This window comes from Rhincodon typus, chromosome 19 (assembly GCF_021869965.1).
Source record: "Rhincodon typus isolate 14 chromosome 19, sRhiTyp1.1, whole genome shotgun sequence".
NCBI lineage: Eukaryota > Metazoa > Chordata > Chondrichthyes > Orectolobiformes > Rhincodontidae > Rhincodon > Rhincodon typus.
This window is the reverse complement of record NC_063350.1, coordinates 29,231,204-29,240,507: the sequence shown is the minus strand read 5'-3', so window position 1 is coordinate 29,240,507 and position 9,304 is coordinate 29,231,204.

Here is a 9,304-nt window from a genome sequence, read left to right as displayed (position 1 = left end):
AAGATTGATGGCTATGTCATTAGAGAGAGTCACCTAAACTCTAGCACATTGGTGGTGTCCTAGGCCCATCATTTTCTGCTGCTCAAGACCGTTCATGCATCATAAGGTTAGAAGTGGGAATATTCTAAGTCCACGACCACTACCAACTAGAAGGACAAGGACAGCAAATACATGGTGATGCAACACCACCATCAGCTGTCGATTCTATTCCAAGGAATTCACTGTCCTAATTTAGATATATTTCGCCATTCCTTCAGCATTACTAGGTCAACATCCTGGAAGTCCCTCCCCAATAGCATTGGGGGTATATCTGCATACGCTCGAAGAACTGCAGTGGTTCAAAGAATGCAGTTCATCATCACCTTCTCAAGGGGAATTAGAGATAGGCAATTCATGCTAGCCTAGCCAGATGAGCCCACATCCTGGAATGAATGTTTTAAAACTTTGTAGTTGCTTTGAAATTGACTTTTGACATTTTTTAATTAGTAATTTTTCTTTAAATATATGTTGAAGTTTTCAACATTAAACAAAATTGAGCTGTGTCAATTTAGAAAAAAAAACATAATATCACTTACAGCTATGCACAGACAGATAGTGTAGGCAAATGCAAGTATTCTCCAATGTACTCAAAATGCTCTGATCTCACCTACAGAAGTCTCCCTTCTAACCATGTGCAATGTTTCCATTATCTCAGTAAATACATGGTGAATCCACTGGCAATTGGCCGAGACTGAACAAACTCTTTCACACATGCCTCCTTCAGTCAGTGGAGGGATACCTTACATTCTACTCAGTCCAAGATTCCAACACTGGCAATGAACTCACTACTTTAATGAAAAATTAACAAATTACATAATGTACATATATTCATCTAATTTCACTTAAAGCAGTGTTGCCCAATAGAAATTGCTGACTGGCCACAGATGTAGCTATGGCAACAGTATTAGCCACGTGCACTTTCAGTAGAAATTACATACACAATATAAATATATGTCCTTTACAGGTATATTTATTTTACAGGTATACATCTTCCTTTAGTAACCAAAGAGGTGACATATTTCCATGAATCTGAAAACATTTGCTTGCATGTCTTTTTAACTTACCATTCTACCAAGTAGAAAGAGTTTAAAGTCCACAAGTACGCACTGTGTGATCCGAATGCTCATTCATAGAGACATAGAGTCTTACAGCATGGAGACAGGCCCTTCGCCCCAAACGGGTCCATGCCAGCCAAAACGTCCATCCACGCTAACCCCATTTCCCTGCACTTGGCCCATATCCTTCTAAACCTTTCCTATCCATGTATTCATCCAAATGCCTTTTAAATGTTGTTAACGTACCAACCTCAACCATTTCCACTGGTAGCTCATTCCATATGCATACCACTCTGTGTAAAAAAGTTGCCCTTCAGGTTCCCACGTACTGTCTCCCCTCTTACCTCAAACTGATGCCCTTTAATCCTCGATTCCCCAACCCTGGGAAAAAGAGAGTGCATTCACCCTATCCATGCCTCTCATGATCTTACACACTTCTAAAATCCCCCCTCAGTCTCCTGCGCTCTATAGAAAAAAGTCCAAGCTTGTCCAATCTCTCCCTATAACTCAGTCCCTTGAATCCTGGCAATATCCTTGTATATTTCTTTTGCACTCTTTCCAGTTTAATAACATTCTTCTTATAGCAAGGTGACCAAAACTGAACACAACACTTCAAGTGTGGCCTAACCAACGCCCTGTACAACTAAAAGAACTAGGAGCAGGAGTAGGCCGTCTGGCCCTTCGAGCCTGCTCCGCCATTCAATAAGATCATGGCTGATCCTTTTGTGGACTCAGATCCACTTACCTGCGTTCTCACCGTATCCCTTAATTCCTTTATTGTTCAAAAAAAAAACTACCTTTTTTTTAAACAACATTTACTGAAGTAGCGTCAACTACTTCACTGGGCAAGGAATTCCATAGATTAACAACCCTCTGGGTGAAGAAATTCCTTCTCAGTTCAGTCCTAAATCTGCTCCCTCTAATCTTGAGGCTATGCCCTCTTGTCCTACCTTCACCTGCCAGTGGAAACATCCTCTCTACTTCTATCTTATTTATTCCCTTCATAATTTTATATGTTTCCATAAGATCCCCCCTCAATCTTCTGAATTCCAATGAATATAATCCCAATCTACTCAGTCTCTCCTCATAAGCCAACCCCCTCAACTCCGGAATCAACCTAGTGAACCTCCTTTGCACCCCCTCCAGTGCCAGTACATCCTTTCTCAAGTAAGGAGATCAAAACTGCATACAGTACTCCAGGTGTGGCCTCACCAGCACCTTGTACAGCTGCAACATAACCTCTCTGCTTTTTATTTCAATCCCTTTAGCAGTAAAGGGCAAAATTCCATTTGCCTTCCTAATTACTTGTTGTACCTGCAGACCTACCTTCTGTGATTCATGCACAAGGACACCCAAGTCCCTCTGCATAGCAGCATGCTGCAACTTTTTACCATTCAAGTAATAATCCTTTTTACTATTACTCCTACCAAAATGTATGACTTCACATTTATTTACATTGTATTCCATCTGCCAGACCTTTGCCCACTCACTCAATGTATCTATGTTCCTCTGCAAAGTTTCACAGTCCTCTGCACACTTTGCTTTGCCACTCATCTTAGTGTCATCTGCAAACTTTGACACACTACACGTGGTCCCCAACTCCAAATCATCTATATAAAATTGTAAATAATTGCGGTCCCAACACCGATCCCTGAGGCACACCACTAGTCACTGACTGCCAGCTAGAATAGCACTCATTTATCCCCACTCTTTGCTTCCTGTTAGTCAACCAATCCTCTATCCATGCTAATACTTTACCCTTAATGCCATGCATCCTTATCTTATGCAGTAGCCTCTTGTGCGGCACCTTGTCAAAGGCCTTTTGGAAGTCTAGGTACACCACATCCATTGGGTCCCCATTGTCCATCTCGCTCGTAATGTCTTCATAGAATTCCAAAAGATTTGTCAAGCATGACCTGCCCTTCATGAACCCATGCTGCGTCTGCCCAACGGGACAATTTCTATCAAGATGCCTTGCTATTTCTTCCTTGATAATAGACTCAAGCATCTTCCCCACTACAGAGGTTAAGCTAACCGGTCTATAATTCCCCATCTTTTGTCTACTTCCCTTTTTAAAACAGTGGCGTCACATTTGCTGTTTTCCAATCTGCTGGGACTGCCCCAGAGTCCAGCGAATTTTGGAAAATTACCGCCAGTGCACCTGCTATTTCTCCCGCCATCTCTTTTAGTACCCTGGGATGCATTCCATCAGGGCCAGGAGACTTATCAATCCTTAGCTCCATTAGCTTGCCCAACACTACCTCTTCCGTAATTATGATTGTTTCCAGGTCCTCACCTACCTTCGTCTCTTTGTCAATTACTGGCATGTTATTAGTGTCCTCCACTGTGAAGACCAATACAAAATACCTGTTCAAAATAATTGCAATATAACTTCCCAACTTCTGTACTCAATGCCCTTACTGAAGAAGGCCAGTGTGCCAAAATCTTCTTTAGTGCCCTGTCTACCTGTGACTCCACTTTCAGAGAATCATGGCACCTGCACTTCAAGGTCCTTCTGTTCCATGACACTCCTTAAGGCCCTACCATTCACCATGGAACTTCTACCTCGATTTGACTTTCAAAATGCAACTCCTCACATGTATCTATATTAAACTCCATTTACCATTTCTTGGCCCAATTCCCAAGCTAATCAAGATCCTGCCGCAATTACTGATACCTTCCTCACTGTCTACGATACCAATTTTAGTGTCATCCACAAACTTACTAACCATGCCTTGTACATTCTCATCCAAATCATTGATATTGATAACAAACAGCAATGGGCCCAGCACCAATCCAAGGCATACCACTAGTCACAGGCCTCCAGTCTGACAAGTATCCTTCCAATGTTACTCTCTGCTTCCTACCATCAAGACAATTGTGTATCCAATTTGCCAGCTCTTCCTGGATTCCATGCGATTTATCCTCCCATATGGAACCTTATCAAAGGCCTTACTGAAATCAATGTAGACTACGTCTACCACCCTGCCCCCATCAATCTTCCTGGTCACTTCAAAGAGCTCTAGCAAATTTGTGATGCATGATCGCCCATGTACGAAGCTATGCTGACTAATCCTGATCAAACCCTGTCTTTCTAAATGCATGTGTGTCTTACCCCTCAGAATCATCTCAATTAATGTACCTACCACAGATGTTAAACTTACTGGTCTATAATTCCCAGGTTTTTTTTTGTAGCCCTTCTTGAATAAGGACACAACATTGGCTACCATTCTGTGACCTCACCCATGGCTAATGATGGTGCAAATATATCAGCCAGGCCCCCAGCAATTTCTCCTCTAGACTCTTGCAGGGTTCTTGGATATATTCGATCAGGACCAGGAGATTTATCCACCTTCACACATTCTGATATTTCCAACACCTCCTCTACTGTGATATGGACTGTCCAAGATATTGCCACTAACTTCCCCAAGTCTTCATGTCTTTCTCCAGGGTAAACACAGAAGAGAAATATTCATTGTCGACCTCGCCCATCTCCTGCAGTTCCATACATACATACATACAATCACATGTCCAGTGGCATTTCTGTGATTCACAATTGGAGCAGCAATTGTCCAAATCTAGAATTCTAAATTAGCCATGTGACTAGTGTTAACATACTGGGCAACACTGATCTATAGTTGTGTTGATGAACCTCAATAAAAAAAAGATTTATTCGAAATATACATATCCAGTTAGAAAGGCGAAGACCCACTCCCACAAGGATCTCAAAGAAGTCTCTACAGCTCTGTTATCCGAACATATCAGATGACAGCATTCACGGAAAATCTACATACGATAAGAATTTGAAACAATTCTGAGTTCAAAGTAGATTAATTGTCAATAGGTTGGGCCTGTACTCATTGGAATTTAGAAGACTAAGACGATTCTTAGGGGGCTTGACAGGGTAAATGCGGAAATGCCATTTCACATCGGACTGTACCTTACAACTGGAGGGTTTCCCAGTTCACAGAATGGACTGCTCAGCATCCTCAGGCAAGGCAAGGGGCAGTGGGGTCTGCGTCCCAATCAACACCTCCTGGTGCTCAGACGTGATGACCCTGGCAAGTTACTGCTCCCTGGACCTAGAATATCTTACAGTAAAGTGTCGTCCCTACTACCAGCTGTGCGAGTTCACCTCCACTATTCTGACTGGGGTGGACAATGTCAAAAATCACATGACACCAGGTTATAGCGAGGGAGGAGCTGAGCTCCAAAAGGTTACGCTTTCATACAAACCTGTTGGACTATAACCTAGTGTCATGTGATTTTTGACCTTATCCTAACAACAGTCTACATCCCACTCCATGCAGAAGGGAAGAGTGCACTTTATGAAGAATACAATGCTACAGTTTTGAGAAGCAATATCCCAAGGCCACGCTCATCGTAGCCAATGACTTCAACTAGAAAGTGCTACCAAAGTATCAAACACAGCTCCTTTCCCACCTGAGGTCCATACATCCTTGACCATTGCTATACAAGCAAAGATGCCTACCGCTCCATCCCCGTCCACGTTTTGGAAAATCAGATCACAAAGCTGTGCTCTTCCTCTAGGCTTACAAAGAGAAATTTGAGCATGAGGACTCAGTACAGCAAGTAGTGCAGTGTTGGTCTGAGGCAACGTAATGGCTCTTAGGGTTCTGCTTAGAGTCAGTGGACTGGTCCATATTCAAGAACTCAGCGGCCAACCTAGATGAGTATGCCACTACTGTTACAGACTTCATTAGTAAGTGTGTAGAAGACTGTGTGCCAAATAAGTTAATCCAAATGTGACCCAACCAGAAACCAGGGGTGAACCGGAAGATGCACTCCCTACTGAAGTCCAGGTCTGAGATGTTTAAGTCAGGCAACCCTGACCTATACAGGAAATCCAGGTAAAGCCATCAGAAATGCCAAGAGATGATATCAAACTAAGCTCGAGACCCAGACCAACCACACAGATACCAGTTTGTGGCCTACACGACATAACAGGCTACAAAGTGAAGTCAAACAGAATTGTGGGCAACAGTACATCCCTACCTGATGAGCACATGCATTCTATGCTCACTTTGAACTTAAAGTCAGTGAAATTATGTCACCGATCCCAACAGGCTTGGATATACGTGTACCCATGGTCACTGCTGCAGGCAGTAGATCGGCCTTCTTGACAGTGAACCCATGGAAAGCGACTGGCACGAATGGAGTCCCTGACTGTGAACTCAGATCCTGTACGGACCTGCTGGTGGGAGTATTTGCAGAGATCTTTAAGCTCTCCTTACTACAATTCAAAGTCACCACCTGCTGCAAGAAGATCATCACCTCCCGGTGCCAAAGGAAAATCATGCAGTGTGCCTCAATGACTACCAGCTGGTGACTCTGACATCCGTCATTATGAAGTGTTTTGAGGGGTTAGTCATGGCTCGCATCAACTCCAGCCGACCAAACTGCCTTGATCCTTTTCAATTTGCCTACCGGTGCAACAGGTCTACAGCAGATACCGTTGCCCCAGCCCTACACTCATCCCTTAAACATGTGGATAACAAGGATACCTATGTTAGGCTCTTACTTATTACCTACAGCTCTGCCTTCAACATCATAATTCCAAACAAACTCATCTTTAAACTCCGAAACCTAGGTCTTGGCTCGCCCCTCTGTAACCGGATCCTCAACTTCCTGACCCATAGACCACAATCAGGAAGAATAGGCGATAACATCTCCTCCAACATAATCCTCAACACTGGTGTCCCATAAGGCTGCTTACTCAGCCTCCTACTGTACTCCTTATATACTCATGACTGTGGGCAAATTCTGCTCTGACTCCATTTACAAGTTTGCTGACAACATTACCATTGTAGATTGGATCTCGAACAATGACGAGATACAATACAAGAAAAAGATTGAGTGCATGGTGTAAAGAGAACAAGCTCTCTGTTAACATCAGCAAAACGAAGGAGCTGGTCATTGACTTCAGGAATCAGAGTAGAGGCCACACCCCCGTCTGCATCAATGGTGCTGAGGTAGAGATGGTTGAGTGTCAAGTTCTGGGAGTGATGATTACCAACAATCTGTCCTGGTCCACACACAATCATATAACAGTCAAGAAAGCACAACAATGTATCTACTTCCTTAGGGCGATAAGGGAATTCAGCATGACCACAAGAACTCCTATCAATTTTTATAGATACACCACAGAAAGCATCCTATGTAGATGCATCACAGTGTGGTATGATAACTGCTCTTCCCAAGATCACAAGAAACAACAGAGAGTTGTGAATACGCCCCAGTCCAGTATGCAAACCAGTCTTCCATCCATTGACTCCATCTATCCTTCCCGCTGCCTCGGGAAAGCAAGCAATATAATCAAAGACCTCTCCCATCCCAGCTATACTCTCTTCCACTCTCTTTCGTCTGGCAGAAGATACAAAAGTTTAAATACACGTACAAACAGATTCAAGAACACTTTCTTCCCCACTGTTAAGACTTTTGAATGGATATCTCAAGTTAACTCTGATCTCTCTCTCTCTCTGCACGTTCTCTGAGGCAGTAACATTATATTCTACACTGTCTGCTACCCTCATGCACGTTGCATAGTACGATCTGCATATATAACATGCAAAACAACACTTTTCACTGTACCTCGGAATATGTGACAAAAACTCAAACTCAGAGTCGAGGACCAGAGGGCATAACTTCAAAATAAGGGATCACACATTTAAGACAGACGTGAGGAGAAATTTCTTCTGAGGGTAGCAATTCTATGGAATTATTTACCACAAAGAACTGTAGAAGTTGGGTCATTAAGTATATTCAAAGCTGAGATAGACAAATGTTTAATCAGAAAGGGAATCAAGAGGAAAAGGCAGGAAAGTGGAGTTGAAGTCATCAACCCAGCCCTGATCTAAGTGAAAGGCCAGGAGCCATGTGTATTATTAAATTTATGTAGGACCTATCCAAGCACACCTAATGAACACCGTTATAATCATTGCTACTCAACTTTAAATGAATACAGGTCAATCCAATACATTACATTTCAATAAATATTTAACTGCAAATTTATCTATCAGTCATTTGAACATGTGTCTCAAGTAAATGACAGGTAGTGGTGAATTTGTTATTTCCCTTTCATGAAAATGCTACTCACTGATTGAAGTGCCATCTAGTGGTAATAAAATCCATTCCAAAACATTAACTGCAAAAGCTGGGAAACGGAGGACAAACCAGAAAATGCTGAAACACAACCAGGAGCAAGAGTTGTGGTTATCTGAGCTCCACCATTCAATGAGATTATGGCTGATCTGATCCTCAGCGTCAACTCACATAACTGTCCCCACGCTATGTGATTCTTCAAGATCCAAGAAGTCTATCTCAACTACAAATCAACAATGTGACTGCATCCTCACGTTCTTGACCCCAAGAACCACTTTGGTAAATCTGTGTTATACTGTCTCCAATGCAGGTATACCCTTCCTTAAACAAGGAGACAAAAGACTGCGCAAAGTACTTTCAATGTCACCACAGCCCTGAACAACTGAAGCAAGATTTCTTCATTCTTGTATTCCAATTTTCTTGCATTGAAGGCCAATATTGCATTTGTTTTCCTAATTGCTTACAAAAATAAAAGATACCTTCGTTCCTTGCAGGAGAACAGCCACATCTTTCTAAATATCAACGTTTTTTTAGTTGCTGCCTTTCTGTACCTATTTTCCCAAGTAGTCAAATGGAAATAGAAGAAAAACAAAAGGGGGCTGAGAGGGAAAAAATAGAGAAAACTTAGTTCTCTCCTCTTAAATGTATAGCTTCACATCTACTAATTCACTTGTTCTCTAATCAAATAAATGTACTCCTTGCCCACCTTCTCCAGCAGTATGAATAAAAACAAAACACAAAATCAAGAAAAAATACCTATCCACCACAGGACTAAAAGTTGAAGGCACAAAAAGCAGTCTCCATAAAACCACACATTGTAAAAGGCCAGTGCCAAAATTCCAGCCAATCAGGAGCCACGCCATGTGAAGTAAGTTATTTTTACAGAGGGTGGTAGGTGCCTGGAATGCGCAACCAGGGGAGGTGGTAGAAGCAGATGCAATAGCACTGTTTAAGAGCATCTAGAAACAAGAGCAGGCATGGCATAGAGGTATATGGACCATGTGCAGGCAGTGCAATTAGGTTGGAATGGCATCATGGTTGGCACAGACATTGTGGGCCCAAGGGCCTATTCCTGTGTTGTCCTGTTC